Here is a 20,744-nt window from a genome sequence, read left to right on the forward strand (position 1 = left end):
CATGGAAAGTGTTAGCGGCACATGGAAAGTGTTAGCGGCACATGGAAAGTGTTGGTGGCATATGGAAAGTGTTGGTGTCACATGGAAAGTGTTGGTGGCACATGGAAAGTGTTGGTGGCACATGGAAAGTGTAGGTGGCACATGGAAAGTGTTAGCGGCACATGGAAAGTGTTGGTGGCATATGGAAAGTGTGGGTGTCACATGGAAAGTGTTGGTGGCACATGGAAAGTGTAGGTGGCACATGGAAAGTGTTAGCAGCACATGGAAAGTGTTGGTGGCACATGGAAAGTGTAGGTGGCACATGGAAAGTGTTAGCAGCACATGGAAAGTGTAGGTGGCACATGGAAAGTGTAGGTGGCACATGGAAAGTGTTGGGGGCACATGGAAAGTGTTGGTGGGACATGGAAAGTGTTGGTGGCACATGGAAAGTGTTGGTGGGACATGGAAAGTGTTGGTGGCACATGGAAAGTGTTGGGGCACATGGAAAGTGTTGGTGGGACATGGAAAGTGTTGGTGGCACATGGAAAGTGTTGGGGCACATGGAAAGTGTTGGGACACATGGAAAGTGTTGGGGCACATGGAAAGTGTTGGGGCACATGGAAAGTGTTGTGGGGCTCTGAGAGTATCGCAGAACTTAGCTAATCTTTGGGGGTGGGCACAGTGTAGCCTACGAATGATTTAGCAGGGACAGTGTCTAGTAGGAAAGTCTTTGGGGGCTGGCACTGTTTGAGTTAGAGAAGTCTTGAAGGGCCTATTTCTTACAATTGTTTGTGGGCAAACAGTGGAATTGCCAATGGTGAGTCAGGAGGTATCGTACCCCTGCTGTCTTCCTCCTGGACCCGTCTGGTGCTCCATCACCCTGGTCGATAGCACATAACCGTCAAAATTGCCCATTACAGGATGCCCCACTGGCTTATCTTTAGCCCCTTGTATACCTTCTTAAAATAATGTCAACAGACTCTATTAGAAACACTCTGGGGGGCTCAGAATCACACTTTGTGGAGAGCAGAATCAGGGTTATGGGTGATGTAGGCTACACAATCTGTAGAAAGAAAGCCCTTCTGGTCTGAGATACACGATTGAGCCTGAATGTCTGGCACCCCCCCATTTCCAGAGAGCGGCCCACTCCCATGTTTCAGAAATTTTGGGAAATGGGATTTGTTGGTACCTCATATGACTATTTTCAATGCTTCTCATAAAAAGTCTTGTGAGATACCAGCAGAAAAGTGATTTGAGCAAAAGCTGGCTCTCTCGTTTTCTTATCGAACAAGTCTCTGGTATGCAAGAATTTGGCCAAATAGTATAATGTAAAATTCTGAGCAATTGAAATTTGCTAAATTTGTGACTAAGGTGAATTTCGGTAGCGTAATTAAAATTTCTCGCTCCAAAATGTTTCACAAGTTCAAACTCCACTCTGTGTCCATTCTGAGGTCTGAGTACACGAATAGCCCGGTCTGACTTGAGGCACAGAGGAAGATTGCCAAAACACACTGAAAAGCCTTAGCTGCCTGCTTTGCTTCTGGAAAAGCAATATTTCCTCAAAGTTTAGTGGTATCCAATTTCTTACCCAGCCCTTGGAGGGCTTAAATTCAAACCTCAGGCCCTCGCGTCAGCTTCATATGGTTGTCAAGATCTGACTGGTCCTTGGCATCTGGAGGCCATCCATGAATAATACTAAAGCTATTATATAAATAAGGCTTTTTGGCACAGTGAGGGACCCTTAGCTCTAAGCTGAAGTACACCTGCACCTCCCCACATTGTAAGGTCTAAAAAAATTAAAAAATCTAATACTTTGCAGGGCTGCCCAAAATGTTAGACCCATAACTATATTCACCAGCTTTGGTTATGTGTGACGACTTCACATTCATACAGCAGTGCTTTGCCCTACAAGGCCCTTTGCCCGGTCTCTTGAATTTCAATGTGTTTTTTCGATAGGCGCATTTTACCAGTCTTGTAGCCGATCCACCACTTCCCAGGTAAATTCTTTCAGCTACAAAATGCATGGAATTATGTTACTTAGTGTATCTCTTCCTCCTGCGGTAACTACCTATGTTAGCGTATACCTCAGTGGAATACCCATGGTACCAGCTTTAATGCGGATTTGCAATCCTTCTAGCTGATAATCCTGGCAGAATGTTAATAACAATAGAGCAGTCATTCTCACCCAGTGTAAAGTTTAATGGAATACATTTGAAACTAAAGTTCACAAGTGTCCCGGTTCCATGCGTGCACGCTGGGCACCATTGTAGAAGAGGCGGCCGCGCAGATGCAGAGATTGACAAGCATTGTCACAGCCAATTGGTCTCCCCTGTGCAAGAGCTATCGGCTTTGCCAGTATGCTTTAGCCATGTTGTACACCAGAGTGGCTGCTATTCAGCATGGCTAAAAGTTAGTTGAGTAAAGGAGAGTGGTGTGGAGTGTTGTAAAGGAGAGTGGAGTGTTGTGAAGTGCTGTAGGGCAAAGTGGAGTGGTGTAGAGTGTTGTGAAGGGAGTAGAGTGACACAGACTAGAAGGGCTTTGGGTGGAGTAGAGTGGCAAAGTAAAGTGGCAAAGAGTGTCATGCAGAGCAGAGTGGAGTTGCGTAGAGGGTGTTGTGTAGAGTGTGGTAGAGTATAGTGGCACAGAGCGGAGTACATTTTTGTGGAGTGGCACAGAGTGGAGTAGTGTAGAGGGTGGAATGGCATAGAGTGGAGAACAGTGTTGTAGAGTCGAGTGGCATGGAGTGACCTAGATGGAGTAAAGTGGCATGGAGGGAGTGTCGTAGAGTGGAGTAGTGTTGTGGAGTGGCATAGAGTGGAGTAGAACGTCCGAGTGGAGCAGAGAATAATGGAGTAGAGCTTCATATAGTCTAGTATCGTGTAGTGTCATAGAGCGGCCTAGAGTGAAGTGGCATGAAGTACAGTAGTACAGAGTAGATTGGCATAGAGTTTATTGGCGTAGAGTGCAGTGATGTAGATTAGAGTGGCGTAGAATAGAGTGGTGCAGAGTAGAATAGAGTGGCATAGTGTGCAGTCTTGCACAGTAGAGTGGTGTGGAGTGCAGTAGCATAGAGTGCAGTTGTGCAGGGTAGATTGTTTCAGACTAGAGTGAAGTTGCGTGGAGTGGGGCAGGGTAGAGTGCAGTGGCATAGAGTGCAGAGTTGCAGAGTAAAGTGGCATAGAGTGGAGTGGTGTAGAGTGGAAGGGCCTAGACTTGAGTGGCGTAGAGTGCAGTGGTGCACAGTAGAGCAGGGTAGAGTGCATTGACATAGAGTAGAGTGGTGTAGAGTAGAGAGGCCATGGTGCAGTGGTGTACAATAGATTAGAGAGGTGTAGTGTGCATTGGAGTAGAGTGCCATATAATGGTGCAGAGTTGAGTGCCGTATCACAGTGGAGCAGAGTAGAGTGGCGGAGAGTGCAGTGTTGCAGAGTAGACTGCATTGGTGTAGAGTGCAGTGGTGTGAAGTGGCACAGAGTAAAGTGACGTAGAGTGCAGTGACAAAGAGTAGAGTGTTGCATAGTAGAGTATTGTGATGAACAGTGCAGTGGTGCAGAGTAGATTGGCTTAGAGTCTATTGGTTTTGGGTAAAGTGGTGTAGAGTGCATTGGCATTGAATGCAGTGATGTAGAGTGCAGCGGCGTAGAATGGAGTGGCTCAGGGTAGATTGCAGTGGCGTTGAGTGGAATGGCGCAGAATCCAATAGGGTGGCGTAGAGTAGAATGTTTCATAATCGAGTGCAGTGTCGTAGAGTGCAGTGTTGCAGAGTAGATTAGAGTGGATTGACTTAGAGTGCAGTTAAGTAGAATGGAGCGATGCAGAGTAGAATGGAGTAGATTGTAGTGGCATACAGTGCATTGCTGTATATTGCAGTAAAGTGGCGTAGAGTGGTGAAGAGTAGGGTGTAGAGACAAGTGGCAGAAAGTTCAGTGGCAGAAAGTGCAGTGTTGCAAAGTATAAAGGCGTAGCGTGGAGTGGTGCAGGGGAGAATGCAGTGGCGTAGAGTGGTTTGATGTAAAGTGTAGAGGCATGGAGTGCATTGGTGTAGAGTGCAGTGCCGTATAGTTCAGTGGTATAGAGTAGAGAGGCGTAGAGTGGAGTGGTGCAGTGTCAAAGCGTGGAGTGGAGTGGCATAGTGTGGAGTGGTGCAGAGTAAACTGCAGTGGTGTGGAGTGGTGCAGAGAAGAGTGGGATAAAGTGAAGAATGCATGGTGTGGTAGCGTACTACCATTACAGACAACAAACACATCTTCGATTGAAATGATCATTACATTTGCACAGACATACAGTTTTATTGATAAAAGAAAACAACAAACAAATGATAATGTGTATACATGTAATGACCTTGTGTATTGATTTGTTTGTATTGTAATACAATATTTGTTTCCACCACACTTCAGTATTACCCGAAAATTTGCTTCATTAGTGCTTTTCTTATTCTGATATATTTTGAAATATCTGCACAGTTCAATTACATAGATTTACATGTTGTTGTATGCAAAAAAAAAAATACATTGTATAACCTTCCTCAAGCACATCCCAAGTAGAATGATTGGCACATAAATCCTCTCACTTTGAAGTCAGAGAAAGAAATGTAAACACCAAGCTTTTTGGAAGACAGAGGCTGACATTTGATCCCTGTCTTGGAATGCACAGCAAATGTGACAAGATAAGATTTAAAGGCCTGTTTATAGAAATCGAGCACTGGTGGAAGAATACAGTAAATAGGGTTTGGACAACGGAAGGGACAAACTCAAGCTTGGCAGCCTAAAACAATTAGAGCCAGCAAATAGAAACAAGCAAATGTGAGTTACAATGCACAAAACCAATCATAGGCAATGGGCAGCAGGCCTTCCTAGGGAAGTTTTCCAAATGTGCCCCAGATGATGTTAGCAAACATAAGTTTCAACCTAAAAACAGTCTGATACTCCCCATGCTTGAGAAACGATTCTCACTTCATTACCAGGAAGTTGTGCATGCACAATGATCAGTGACCTCATGTCCCTGCGCAGCACATACCTATTTTGAGAGCCCTACATAAGGCACATTCAGCCACATTCATCAAGGGAAAATCGGCTCGCAAAGGGCCAGATTCTCAGAATCTGGCCCTTTGCGAGCGCAATTTTTGCATTTGGGATTCATCATCCCAAATGCAAACATCGCAAAATGCGAAATCGCTATATTGCGAGGAATTGCATTTAAGGAATCTCTATTTGAGATTCCTTAAATGCAATTCATGAACCATTTTAGAATTACGAATTCGCAATTTATAGCCGCTATTTACCGCGAAGTCTGACTTCGTGGTAAATAGCGAAAACTTAGAAAAATACACTTTAGTGCATTTTTCTATGTTGTATGTTACACACACACATGTCCTTTGGACATGTGTGTGCGCAACATCAGTCTACATTTTCATTTCAGGGGTGCTACAGGGTGTCCTTTGGACACCCCTGGCACCCTTGAAATCGCATCCTTATTTGCGATTAGCAAATTGCTTATCGCAAATAAGGAATGACTCCCCATTCATTCCTATGGGCCTTTAGGCCCATAGGAATGAATGGGGAGTTATTCCTTATTCGCGATTAGCAATTTGCTAATCGCAAATGAGGAAGCTGTAGAAATCGCAATTTTTTTTGCAATTTCTACATGAATCCCGTTTTGCGAGTCTTTAATAGCGATTCCTTAATAATCGCTATTAAGGACTCGCAAAACGGGACATTGATGAATCTGGCCACAGGTCTTTTGTTGCATTGAGCACTTCCTTGGGTGCACAAGTTTTTACTAACTACACTCCATAGCAGAGACTGTAGCTTATCTTCTTTGCAACCAGATTCGAGAAGCGGGTGTGGGAGTAGTAGAGTCACCTGGTAGCACCAGCCTTGACTTGGGATGTGTGTAGTTCACTGTCAAGTAGGGGCCCGGAGAAGTCGATGCGTTGGACCAGGGCCAGACTGGCTGTAGCGGGCACCGGTCATTTCCCCAGTGGGCTGCCAGGGCGGGGGCCGGTTTTGTTACAGGGCTCATTCTTCAGCATAGCTGCAATATCGGCCCATGTTACAAAATCGGCTGAAACCAGCCCTGGCAAACATCTCTGCCACACCCCCAACACCCGGGGGGCCGGCCGAGCACTTTGCCAGCGCCGGTTTTAGTTCCCAGTCCGGCCCTGCATTGGACCCAAAGAACAGATGGTGTTTTGGCACCCAGGTCAGAAATGTGTGAATTGTGCCAAAGAAGTTGAAGGGCACTTCTTTTTGGGCAGCTGATTTCCTTGTGGTTACCTGAGATTTGTGGAGAGGTGTGGTGCAGCGGCCAGGGCAGCTGACTTCGGGGCACAGGATTCACGGTTCGATCCCCGGCTCCGGCCGCAGCTCAGCTCAGCACCATGTGACTCTGGGCAATAGGTCACTTAATTTGCATAATGGCCCCCAGCGCCATAAGACCCGTAAGGGTGAGTTGTTCGCCCTTTACAAATACGGATTTACATTTACAGATTCCAACTCTTATCTAGTTGTGCTAAAAGATGAACATATGTTGCACACTTTTTCAAGCAAATCGAATAACTCTGATTTGTAAGAATAAACAACCATTATTCGGCACCAAGGAGCCCCAAGGGGTAAATGTGAGTTTTCAAATACATGTGTTCTGTTATGCTAAGACTTAATACAACTTGTTTTAAAGATGGTCAGAGTTGTCATTTTCGTGGTGGGTTAGGCAAGATTAGATAAGGATAGGTTTAGCCTGGTTATTTTGTGTTTCCAAGTGTACAGCCAGAAGTCCTGATGTCTCTGCTGCAGCTGCAATGCCAGGCAATGAATTGCTTTAATCCCCTGAGGTTTTTCTGCCTTTCATCTTTTTTACCTTCTCGTGTCCGAATCCCAGAAACCTCTTAAATGTCTTATTAATTTAGCTTTAGTTTGGTTGCGTCTGTTCCAGGTCCCAGAGTCAAGATATTTAGGGCTAGATGTAGGTAATTCTTATTTATCGATTCATAAATACCGAATTTTACCGATTCGGTATTTATGAATCTGTAAATTAGAAGTAGGCAGATGTAGGTAAATTTTATTTTACATTTACCGAATCTGTAAGATTCGGTATTTACCGATTCGGTAAATACCGAATCGGTATTGCCCATTGATTCCTATGGGCCTTGAAGCCCATAGGAATCAATGGGCAATACCGATTCGGTATTTACCGAATCGGTAAATACCGAATCCTGCAAGGGTGCAGGGGGTGTCACTTTGACACCCTCTAGCATCCCAAGTACACGATTGTGTGACATGTGGCACACATGCATGCCCTAAGGGCATGTCTGTGTGTCACATGGCACAGGTGTGCATGCACAGATGTGCATGCACACCTGAATTCGGTATTTTACCACACAATAGGATTGTGTGGTAAAATACCGACTCTTAAGGGCCTGTGGCATTTTTTGAAGTGCTAGCTACATCTAGAATTACAGAATCGGTATATTTTCCGATTCGGTAATTTACCGAATCGGTAAATATACCGATTCTGTAATTTTAAGCCCCCTACATTGCAAAACCCAAATACCGGTCGGTAACGGCCGAATTCGGCCGTTACCGACCGGTATTAGGGCTCCTACATCTGGCCCTTAATATTTAAAATCTTTCCTGTCTGTCAAAAGGGTGAGCAGACTTTCCGTGCATCAGGGTTCAAGCTGCTGCTGTCAGGCTACACAGGGCAGGCCGGAAGCCACATTTTCACTGCCGCTCTAGTGGGTGGCACAATAGGCGCCGCAGCCCACAAATGGCGTTTAACTTGTGATGCCTCATAGGAAAGGTAAATGTGCCAATCGGGTTTTAAGCTAATTTCGACATGCTTTAGGGGTCGAAGCACATACACTGGACACTGGACAGCAGTGTCCCAGTGTTCGAGTTCAAGATTACCAGCAGACGAGCCCCAAAAGAAATGAAAAACTGGGGGTAACTAACAACAAGCATTGGAAATGCAATAGGTCTCGCACCATTAGAGTTAGTGTTTTTAGAATTGTTTATGGTTTTTTTTTGTAAATGTTTAGCATTTTTGTTTCCTGTAGCCAATGCTAAAGTATTACAAATAAAAAAAGCCATAAACATTTCTAAAAGCTCTAACTGAAATGGTCTGAGAACTATTGCACTGTGTGAGGGTGAGGGTGAGTGAGGGTGAGGGTGAGTGAGGGTGAGTGAGGGTGAGGGGTTGAGGGTGAGTGAGGGTGAGTGAGGGTGAGTGAGGGTGAGTGAGGGTGAGTGAGGGTGAGGGGTTGAGGGTGAGGTGTTGAGGGTGAGTGAAGGTGAGTGAGGGTGAGGGTGAGTGAGGTGTTGAGGGTGAGTGAGGGTGAGGGTGAGTGAGGGGTTTTGGGTGAGTGAGGGTGAGTAGTTGAGGCTGAGTGAGGGTGAGTGAGAGTGAGGGTGAGTGAGGGGTTGAGGGTGAGGGTGAGGGGTTGAGGGTGAGGGGTTGAGGGTGAGTGAGTGAGGGGTTGAGGGTGAGTGAGGGTGAGGGTGAGGGGTTGAGGGTGAGTGAGGGGTTGAGGGTGAGGGGTTGAGGGTGAGTGAGGGTTTGAGGGTGAGGGGTTGAGGGTGAGGGAGGGTGAGTGAGGGTGAGGGGTTGAGGGGGAGGGGTCGAGGGGGAGGGGTTGAGGGTGAGTGAGGGTGAGTGAGTGAGGGTGAGGGGTTGAGGGTGAGTGAGGGTGAGGGGTTGAGGGTGAGTGAGGGTGAGGGGTTGAGGGTGGGTGAGTGAGGGTGAGGGTTTGAGGGTGAGGGGTTGAGGGTGAGTGAGTGAGTGAGGGTGAGGGGTTGAGGGTGAGTGAGGTTGAGGGTGGTTGAGTGAGGATGAGTGAGAGTGAGGGTGAGTGAGGGGGTGAGGGTGAGTGAGTGAGGGTGAGGGGTTGAGGGTGAGGGGGAGGAATGCGGCCTGCTCTTCCTACTTGTGTGGCAAGTATTTAAAGTTGCTGCCGTAGCTCAAGCTGCTGAGACGGGGGGACATGGGGGGCTGCGACAAGGAAAGGATTGGCAGGGAGGGCGCAACAGGAAGGCTCTCACTGGACGTGCGTGGCTCCACCTAATGCAGGAAAAGGAGGAGTTTCTGACACAAAATATCTGTTGAAAATTATAAATTTAAGTAGGGAAGCTGTGATTTGTCCCGATTTCCTGGGTCCACTGTGTACAAATCGGCCAGTCAACGAGTGTTTATTCGTGTTTTCTTATGTTGAGGCTTTGTTTTTTTTTTTTACCCCTTAGTGCAGTCTTCTGCAGTTTGTAGAATATAGCGTGAATTCGATCAGAAGGGATCAGAGCACTTTGCGTAAGCGAGAGTTACATTACACTAGGCCACATGCATTGTTCAAGGCATCAGGAAATTAGGGGATTTGCCCAGAATCTCAAGAGTTTGAGCCAAAACTGAGATTGGAACCGGGTTCCCGAGTTCCAAAGACTGCAGATCGGGCTGAAACACCACATCGCGTTTAGAGGGAGGCAGAACCCACATGATGGAAGCTTGGCTCGTTATGGGGTCGAGGTTCCGGTTTTATGAACATGACAATTTAGCTGTAATGAAATAAAGGATTAAATAACGCAATGCCTTGCAGCCAAAAGGTTAATTTAGATCACGGTTTCCTTTTATTATTTACAGCATTGTTCGGGGGGGGGGGGGGGGATATAGAAACAACACGAGGGTCAGCGTGTGGGTTAAAGTAAAAGCAACATGGTGGAGGGTGTGTGCAGGCAGTGGAGCTAAGCATCAGGATGAGCACAACAGGAAGGGGACCGAGCCCTAGCCGTACTTGCAGTGCTGGGAGACGTGAGGCAAGGGATGGGAGTGGAGGTGAGGGGGTGTTTCAGACGTGAATCCTGTGTTAATGAAAAGAAGGCGAGATCTCACTTCTTATGCTCAGCAGTCACTGCCACTCCCAGCTCTGTAATTCAAAAGTGAAAGCGCTTGCTAAACAAACAATTCATCCTCTCGTGGTCTAGAAGCTGCAATTTTTCACAAAAACACATATTTCGGATGCTATTTATTAGAAATTTAACAAGCATTTGCACCGGAGGCCAGTACTTACCAGCATAGTCCTAGGTCTGTACCGCATTGATGCTGGCTGCGGGTCGGCGGCTCTTTTGCCGAGGATGATCTTCAGAGCTGGGAAGAGAGCAGTGGGCTAACTCGGGAGGGGGCGGAGCGGGTAAAATAAACAAACGAGACGGAGGGAAGAGAGGGGAGGGGGGAGGAGAAATGCGACACGGCGGGAAGGGGAGGGGGCGGAGCGGGTTAAATTAAACAAACGAGACGGAGGGAAGAGAGGGGAGGGGGGAGGAGAAATGCGACACGGCGGGAAGGGGAGGGGGCGGAGCGGGTTAAATTAAACAAACGAGACGGAGGGAAGAGAGGGGAGGGGGGAGGAGAAATGCGACACGGCGGGAAGGGGAGGGGGCGGAGCGGGTAAAACAAGACGGACGTGCACGCGCTTTTAAGCTCAATGCGCATGCGCATTGAGCTTAAAAGTCACGGGCACTGCAAGGAATCGCCACGATTCCTTGCAGTGGATAAAGAGTGGATAAGCCCCCATAGTCTCGCTTGCTCGATGCGCATGCGCATCGACAGGCGAGACCTAAAAAGGGGGTGGCTTTACGAAGTGGATAGAATCAAACAAATGGATCAATTCTTGGAGATGGTGTACCTAGGAGAGGGCGTGAGTGATGCACCTGACAGCGCTAAAATTATTGTCATTTCCAGGTACTGGGTGCAGGGTGAGGGAGAGGAGGGAATCCTATGTTTTCCAGTGAATTTCTAGTTTTTTTTATATAAAGTACTATTTGAATACCATTCCTTACTGGCCTACCCCTCTGCTATGCAAGGCCTTCGGAACGGGTTTGGCTAATTATGTATGTTAATTGCATAGTACTTTACATTTTTTTTAAAACCTTGAAATTCACTGAAAATAATGAAGGTTAAAGTGACATTCTAGTTAAATAGAAATGTCAGTTAAAATGTTTCAATTTAAACTAAAAAAATGAAATTCACCATAGTCAGGGTCACTGGAATGATGCGATTGTGCGGCAGAGGCGATTTTTGCATAATGATACATTTGCCGCATAATCCATCATCTGCTGCATAATCTACAGATTTTAACCCCCAAAAATGTTTTTTTTTTCTAGCTCAAATGGTTCAAAAGTTACTAAAAACGCAGCAGCTCACTATTGCTGTGCAGTTGAAGGCCTTTTGCCAAGATTCACTGGTCACCTTTCTGTTGCTTATTGCTATATTTGGATATTAAACGGATACTAATGCGGTGCACCCAATGCCCAGACAGTGTTAACAAGGGTAAAAAGTACAAAATAATGAAGTAATACAATTAAAAAATGTACTGTATTATGACGCATAATTTGTCTTTTCTTGCCGCATAATTTACTCGATCCTACCGCATAATTCCAGTGGCCCTGACCATAATTAATTGAAGCAACACCCTCGCCATGCACTGCTTAGTTTAACTTGACATTTTCACCTAACTATAATGTTTCTTTAACCTGTGGTTTCTTCGCTAATGCCATAAATATTTAAACATTTTATATATTTTCTGCTTGCTTGTGAAGAGCACTGGCGTAAGCTCTCACAGCATGAGCGGGCTGCCTTTAAAATTAAATTAAATACCATTAATGCGGATGTAAAGTGGCCTTATCTCGCCGTCCACGTGACCCCTCCGCTCGCGCCCTGCCAGGATGGAGAAAGAAGGCCAGATGTGTAAGTACCAGCCTCCCGGAAGCAGGGCCGGCCCCCCTCCCAGCAGGCCTTGCATTAATGTGTCATTTCGTTCAGCAGGGGGGACGATAAAAGCTTCAACCATGAATTAAACACAGAAAGCCCGCACCGCGCGAGACGTACAGTGACGTCTCCTTGATTTAAAGCTTAATATATCTCGGGGGGGCTCCCTGGGGGCCTGAGAGAGCTGGTACGTCTCCATCCTTGCAGCCTGGGCCGGCGCTCAGCTCGCCGGGAGACAGCGTTACACCACAAAACCTGCCTCCCAGGGGGCGAATCAAGGCAGAGGAAAGCAGCCTCGCTCCTGTGAGCTCACCAGGAGAATGAGCGTGCAGAGACAGAGGCATAAAAGACATTAGTCACTGTCTGCGGGTGACCTGGCCCAGGGGTGGCTGTCTGTGGACTGACTCGTCGCCACTGTAGGTCAGAGATAACCAACATGGCGACCGAGTCTGTGAGAACCAGTGCTTAATATGTCAAATAAGTTTAGGCGCCCAAAGTTTGTCTTAGGGTCACACCTTTGGACGCCAAATTTGTAGAATACCAAGGCTGCCTACTCTTGTTTCCACGTCAGGCCAGGCAGCCTCGGTATTCATGAGATAAACAGACAGGAAGTGTAGGGTGGTGGAAGAAAGAGGCATGAGGTGGAATCAAGACCAGGCAGCCTCAGTATTCATGAGATAAAGAGACAGGAAGTGTAGGGTGATGGAAGAAAGAGGCATGAGGTGGAATCAAGACCAGGCAGCCTTGGTATTCATGAGATAAAGAGACAGGAAGTGTAGGGTGGTGGAAGAAAGAGGCATGAGGTGGAATCAAGACCAGGCAGCCTCAGTATTCATGAGATAAAGAGACAGGAAGTGTAGGGTGATGGAAGAAAGAGGCATGAGGTGGAATCAAGACCAGGCAGCCTCGGTATTCATGAGATAAAGAGACAGGAAGTGTAGGGTGGTGGAAGAAAGAGGCATGAGGTGGAATCAAGACCAGGCAGCCTTGGTATTCATGAGATAAAGAGAAAGGAAGTGTAGGGGGTGGAAGAAAGACGCATGAGGTGGAATCAAGACCAGGCATCCTCGGTATTCATGAGATAAAGAGATAGGAGGTGTAGGGTGATGGAAGAAAGAGGCATGAGGTGGAATCAAGACCAGGCAGCCTTGGTATTCATGAGATTAAGAGACAGGAAGTGTAGGTGGTGGAAGAAAGAAGCATGAGGTGGAATCAAGACCAGGCAGCCCCGGTATTCATGAGATAAAGAGACAGGAAGTGTAGGTGGTGGAAGAAAGAAGCATGAGGTGGAATCAAGACCAGGCAGCCTCGGTATTCATGAGATAAAGAGACAGGAAGTGTAGGGGGTGGAAGAAAGACGCATGAGGTGGAATCAAGACCAGGCAGCCTCGGTATTCATGAGATAAAAAGATAGGAGGTGTAGGTTGATGGAAGAAAGAGGCATGAGGTGGAATCAAGACCAGGCAGCCTTGGTATTCATGAGATAAAGAGACAGGAGGTGTAGGGTGATGGAAGAAAGAGGCATGAGATGGATTCAAGACCAGGCAGCCTCGGTATTCATGAGATAAAGAGACAGGAAGTGTAGGGGGTGGAAGAAAGAGGCATGAGGTGGAATCAAGACCAGGCAGCCTCGGTATTCATGAGATAAAGAGACAGGAGGTGTAGGGTGATGGAAGAAAGAGGCATGAGATGGATTCAAGACCAGGCAGCCTCAGTGTTCATGAGATAAAGAGACAGGAGGTTTAGGGTGATGGAAGAAAGAGGCATGAGATGGATTCAAGACCAGGCAGCCTCGGTATTCATGAGATAAAGAGACAGGAAGTGTAGGGGGTGAAAGAAAGAGGCATGAGGTGGAATCAAGACCAGGCAGCCTCTGTGTTCATGAGATAAAGAGACAGGAAGTGTAGGGTGGTGGAAGAAAGAGGCATGAGATGGATTCAAGACCAGGCAGCCTCGGTATTCATGAGATAAAGAGACAGGAAGTGTAGGGGGTGGAAGAAAGAGGCATGAGGTGGAATCAAGACCAGGCAGCCTCGGTATTCATGAGATAAAGAGACAGGAGGTGTAGGGTGATGGAAGAAAGAGGCATGAGATGGATTCAAGACCAGGCAGCCTCGGTGTTCATGAGATAAAGAGACAGGAGGTTTAGGGTGATGGAAGAAAGAGGCATGAGGTGGAATCAAGACCAGACAGCCTCGGTATTCATGAGATAAAGAGACAGGAGGTGTAGGGTGATGGAAGAAAGAGGCATGAGATGGATTCAAGACCAGGCAGCCTCGGTATTCATGAGATAAAGAGACAGGAAGTGTAGGGGGTGAAAGAAAGAGGCATGAGGTGGAATCAAGACCAGGCAGCCTCTGTGTTCATGAGATAAAGAGACAGGAAGTGTAGGGTGGTGGAAGAAAGAGGCATGAGATGGATTCAAGACCAGGCAGCCTCGGTGTTCATGAGATAAAGAGACAGTAAGTGTAGGGGGTGGAAGAAAGACGCATGAGGTGGAATCAAGACCAGGCAGCCTGGGTATTCATGAGGTAAAGAGACAGGAAGTGTAGGGTGGTGGAAGAAAGAGGCATGAGGTGGAATCAAGACCAGGCAGCCTCGGTATTCATGAGATAAAGAGACAGGAAGTGTAGGGGGTGGAGGAAAGAGGCATGAGATGGAATCAAGACCAGGCAGCCTCGGTGTTCATGAGATAAAGAGACAGGAAGTGTAGGGGGTGGAGGAAAGAGGCATGAGATGGAATCAAGACCAGGCAGCCTCTGTGTTCATGAGATAAAGAGACAGGAAGTGTAGGGTGGTGGAGGAAAGAGGCAGGAGGTGGAATCAAGACTTGTCCGCCTTGGTATTCTGAGATAAAGAGACAGGAAGTGTAGGGTGGTGGAGGAAAGAGGCAGGAGGTGGAATGAAGACCAGGCAGCTTTGGTATTCATCAACCCTGGCAGCAGGCTCCATAAAACAATTTTGGGCCCTTGCACCGATTTTTTTTTATTTTTTATAAATTGAATAAATGCTACCCTTATCCTTGACCTAAACACTAACCCCTGCATCATTCCTTGCAGCTCCCCTTATGCCTTCCCCTGCTCTTCCGCTGGCCGATCCCGAACCTTACTTAACCTTAATGAACTCTCTAACCCGGTCCTCCACCTCGGCAAATACCTCACCTTTCCTATTTTGAGACAAGAGCTTGTGTGGCTGTAAACTGAAGGGTCATCAGACCTCTGTTCCGGGTGTCACCACCTCATAGCCTCTAAGTTTCCATTGTCCTTGCGTGATGTGCTGCTTCAGTCCAGATTTTTTTTTTCTTTGAATTCTGGCAAATGTAGTCCCGGTTTTATAATGGCATAAACAAGACTACAAGTCCCAGAATTTTAAAAAAAGCATTTGCAATGCAATAGGTCTCGCTTTAGGACAGTGTGAGCTATTGCTATTGTTAATGACAATTTTTTTTAATATGTGTTGGCTTTGAAAATATATAAATTAATAGCATTGTTATTCACAAAGCCAATAGCTTACACTTTCCTAATGCGAGTTCTATTGGCTATGGCAATGCTTGTTGGTAGCAAGCAAGGACAGTGCTGTTGTGGTGCTGAGTGATGTTGTGGTTGGGCTGAGTGATGTGGTGGTGTCCCCGAGTGATGTGATGGTGTCCCAGAGTGATGTGGTGGTGTCCCCGAGTGATGTGTTGGTGCCCCTGAGTGATGTGGTGGTGTTCCTGAGTGATGTGGTGGTGTCCCAGAGTGATGTGGTGGTGTCCCAGAGTGATGTGTTGGTGCCCCTGAGTGATGTGGTGGTGTTCCTGAGTGATGTGGTGGTGTCCCAGAGTGATGTGGTGGTGTCCCAGAGTGATGTGTTGGTGCCCCTGAGTGATGTGGTGGTGTTCCTGAGTGATGTGGTGGTGTCCCAGAGTGATGTGGTGGTGTTCCCGAGTGATGTGGTGGTGTTCCCTGAGGGATGTGGTGGTGTTCCCGAGTGATGTATTGGTGTTCCCGAGTGATGTGGTGGTGTCCCAGAGTGATGTGGCGGTGTCCCAGAGTGATGTGGCGGTGTCCCAGAGTGATGTGGCGGTGTCCCCGAGTGATGTGGCGGTGTCCCCGAGTGATGTGGCGGTGTCCCCGAGTGATGTGGCGGTGTCCCCGAGTGATGTGGTTGTGTCCCTGAGTGATGTGGTGGTGTCCCCGAGTGATGTGATGGTGTCCCCGAGTGATGTGATGGTGTCCCCGAGTGATGTGGTGGTGTCCCCGAGTGATGTGATGGTGCCCCCGAGTGATGTGGTGGTGTCCCAGAGTGATGTGGTGGTGTCCCCGAGTGATGTGGTGGTGTCCCTGAGTGATGTGGTGGTGCCCCTGAGTGTGAGGGTGTGTGGGGGTGTGAGGGGGTGAGGTTGAGTGAGGGTGGGAGGGTTGTGAGGGTGAGGGGTGTGAGGTTCTGAGGGTGAGTGAGGGTGTGTGAGGGTGAGGGGGTGTGAGGGTGAGGGAGGGTGAGGGTGACGGGGGTGAGCCGTTTTGGTAGACTTTTCTTTTCCGCTTACTATAATCTCGCCGGAGCAGTGCGCAAGCGCATTGGCTCAGGTGAGACCTAAAAAACGGACTGGATCTGCACATCACACAAGAACCTGGGAAACTTGTCAGGGCTGCCACCTGAGAGGCCCACCAAGAGAGAGTTACATGGAGCTAACAAATAGCTAATCACGTAAGATGCTATTTCTGTGCTCCATCAGTCCCTCCCCCGCCCCCTCCCCTCCGAGACTCCTGCCTCCTGCCTGTGCACAGAGCACCTGCTCCCCACGGTCTTGCTTCTCGCTTCCATAGAAGCTCACACCTCTGCCTGGCTGCTGTGCCCCTCCCCCCCTCGCGGTGTAACATCTGTGAGGGGGGGTGCTAATGAGGGAAGGAGCACATGTTCTCCCCAGGCCCCCAGGCGTCGGCTGCTGCCACACACAAGCACAGAAACACTGCACAGCGCCTAGAAGCTGAAATGTGAGGGTGTTTGTTAGGGTGACAAGGTGTCCCGGTTTTCCGCCAGCTGTCCACGCCGATTTCAAGAAATTAAGCTCATGTCCCGGTTTTTAGAGTGGGTCGGCTGAAAACGGTGGGAGGTCTCTTTTTATGTTTTGCAAAGCAGGGATAATTAGGAGCTGTTATAAAAAAAAAGCAATTTAATTTACAGGCATGCTACTGGCTGTAAAAATTGCATTTTATTTACATTCTTACTGCCTCCTCTGTCATTTTCTGCTAAGGAGCACTGTTATTCTGTGCACTGGATTGAAGTCAAATTGTAGTCCTTCTTCTATTTTGGGGAAATGTACCGGTTTTTGGCTTTAAAATTCTGGTCACCCTAGTGTTTGTGCTTTTACACGAGGCGGGCTTTTCAAATGTGAGATTGTCGAGGAGGGGGCGCCCGCTGGTGTGTAATCGAGGACGCTCACGTTCCCTAAGGTCCAGCCCAGGTTTTTGCTTTGCATTCTGGGACACGTAGTCCTGACTTTATCACAGGATGAAGCCCACAATGCAAAAAATATAAACCTGGAAAAGATGAGCTAGTCATGCATGGACTTGGAAAACTTGAGAGCTCTTCGTTATCATCTGGAGTCCTCCAGCACGTGCACAGAAGATATTGTTATAATTCTGGACTAATAAACCCCAGCGTTGCCCGTCGTGGGTTGGCGCTCGTTAGCAGTGTCTTTCCCTCACCCACGGATACAAGTGAAACTACAAGCCCCAGAATGCAAAGAGTTGCTGGCTAACATGCCACCACTGACATATGATGTCACGTGGGATGGTGCTACATGGTCATCATGTCGCTAATGAACCTTGCGTATTTAATTGGACAAACACATGAGGTGGGTATTTCTCCTCCCCTAGCTTCCCTTCCAACCAACTGCAGCCCCAGCTCTGGACTGCATGGTTCTTTTTAGGCCTCAGCCACAGGCAGTCAGACTTATTGTTTCCAATATATAACATATACTCAGAGGGGTCTTTGGATTAACCCCTTACACGTGATTGGATGACTTTTTTGTCTATCTCAGTTGTCTGCTCTTGATTTGATAGCTTTCTTGTGGACTTTTGTTTGTCCCACCCAAGTGCATTTCACTCTTTTCCAACTGGGCAAGTTGTATCCTTCCACAGCACACTTGAGAGGACTCTTTTTTTTTTTATTGGTTATTGGACTCTCTACTGGAGTGCAGGAGCTTTCCTGATCTCTCCCCCATGTCCCAGATTGTTGGTCTTGAATGTGTTTGCATCTTGTCACGTGTTTGTATGGCAGTGCCAACACCCATTGTCAAAGCAAATAGCTCAGAGAAGTATTAGCTTGTTCTTTTTGCATGGCACTGTCTTCCGAACATTAAACCACCCCTTTGACTTTCCATTTTGCACGGGCCGCTACTTAACAATTGGTGTATACTGGACACGTTTCGGTAACTAGATGGCTTTGTCCGTAAGACACAGGCTTCCAGTCTTTTTACATTACTTTTACACACCCATTGTTTTCAAGTGTATTTGTTCAATTGGATTATTGAGTGAACTTGGACTACTATTATTTTAGAAAAACAATGGTTATGGGGTGGCCTAATTAGGTCCTTAAGAGAATGGAGCGTATAATTAATTCACGCCGGGGAGCTAAATGTGTAGGTAAACATAAATTAATTCATTTATTTTCATTTCTTAACTTGTATCCTGGCGTTTCAGGTGCTCATATGGGTGACAGAGTGCATAACGTGACACAAGTGAACATAGTGAAAACGAAACAGAATGTCACACAACAACAAGGTATGGACCACAAAAATATACAATAGAGTGGGGGTATTTCCTTGGGTGGGTCGACGATGTTTCGATCTATATTAATTTTAGATCATCCTCAGGACTGGTGAGCTTCCTGAAATTTATAAATAATTATACAAGCGGGACAATCCATCTTGTCAAAGTTTTTTCGGGAGTTTGAATCAATATATCCGGGATATCATAACGATATGGCCGGTGTAGGATTTTGTACGCAATTACAAAGGGAGTCCAATAGACATGGTAGTGAAGGGTGGCGAGATTCCTGTGAGAGCGGTAGATTAGTCCGCTGCAAATAAGTCCGAGTCGCTACAGGATTCTATGTGTCTTGCCTTTCGCTAAAGAGGGCATGATTTTGTAATATTCGGGCCCTCCTGGAGTGGGTTTGATTAGAAACGTGGCCCGAAAATGGGGGTCTGAGTGCCGGCTTGCTCGCTGTGAAAGGGGTCAGTTGGTCCTTTTAAAACGTTCCGCCTGGAGTTAATCCTGACGGTCTGGTGGCAGAGAACGGGGGTCCGAGTGCCTTGCTGCTTGCTGCTCTCACCACTTGGACTACGACACCCAGGATACAATCTGCCCTCTTGCTTCCATATCCCCCAATTCACCAGACTTTGTCCTCGCTCCTCCCCAGTCTATCTATTTCTTTTACCCCACTTTCTTCTCTTCTCGTCTCTCCCCCACTCCCTTCTACTCAAACCTACTCTGCCATCATGCCACCTAGCCTTTTATTTTCTCTCCTCTACCCTCTCACTCCCTTCCAGTTTTACCTCCACATTCAAACTACCCCTCCCTTGACCTGGTCAGCAGAGTTATCACTCACCACAACCAACTGAGCTACCCTCTCCTTTCACACATCACTCAGCAGCTCAGCATCTTGGTCGGTGCAGTCAGGAAAAGCCATCACTCGCCTATCTGAGACCGCAGAGCTGCCTCTCACCAAGCAGTGCTAGAGCGTTGGCGCATCTTTTTAAAGATGGACGTGAGGAGGATATATATATACACACACATAAGGGGCACCAACAGCGATCAAGAAGCACAGTGGCATTGCTGCTGATAATGTGAGTGAAGATATATATATATATATATATATATATATAGATAGATAGATAGATAGATAGCGAGATGTATATAAATACACATTTGAAAATAGCAGAAGGAAATAAATCAAATTGGAAAAATGCTGTCACTCCCAGTTCCATAAAGGCAATGCAAGAAAGCCAATGGCTGAAGCTCACTGTTTGTATCCATAATGCCGTTCAGTGTGGGACAATGGGTTGCCAATTTCCAACACTGGCTCTGGTACCAAAAGAGTCCCAGCACTCTTCTGATCATTGGCTCATCCACCTGAAAACAAGAGCGCTTCAGCGGCAGGACTGGCGGGCCAGTCGTTCAGTTTTCCAATTTTTCCTATAGTTTCTTTCCTTCTCACCCTTTTATTGTAATTGTTTTTAGAGCACTCTACAGCTCCCCGGACAGCGCTGCCTGGCTGCTGGCCTGCCTTGTATTTCATCTGCAGTGCGCTGCATCCTGCGAAGCCACCGCCTTTTGACCAGGCCGCCATCATGGGATGGTATTATCCAGAGTTTCACTATTTTACCATTCCAAGATGGCCAACATATTGTTTCTCAACGTGGCGGCCAGGGCTTTAAGGGTGGTGAAAAACTAGGTGGAGGTTCTTAAAGGAGAGCGGCCTTTGAAATTAAGGGTGTGACAGTTCTTCCTTTCACACCTCATCCCTATGCGGTCTGTTAGACACGTGTGCCCTTTTTCTCATCAAATCATTTTGAAATCTCCATCTGGACATCTTACACCCTTTTCTCTTCAACACCATATTTTCACTCTACTCTGTATATACTTCTTCAGTCTCTTTCACTTCACCATCCCACCACACACATACACAAATGATCCACTCACCTCGAGGCACTGCATTTCCCTTTACTTATGCCTTGCCCACATTTTGACCTGTCTATCTCCTTCACACATAGTTGCAAAGAAACCCAGTTTCAACAGGCATACGTGACCATTACCCTTTGCTCTCTACAGAGAGGCCAAGAATTGGATGACCATGTATTGTGAGCACCTGTTTCACCCACTGACACCCCCTGTGAGGAACTCTCACTTTGATCAGCCTCGACTGCAGGACTCTCAATCGTAGTCCATTATAAACGCACGGATGCAACTCAGCTCAAAGTTTACACTATGCAGAGTATTATGCTACAAAAAACTACAGAATCATAACAT

Source organism: Lissotriton helveticus, chromosome 12 (assembly GCF_964261635.1).
Source record: "Lissotriton helveticus chromosome 12, aLisHel1.1, whole genome shotgun sequence".
Taxonomy (NCBI): Eukaryota; Metazoa; Chordata; class Amphibia; order Caudata; family Salamandridae; genus Lissotriton; species Lissotriton helveticus.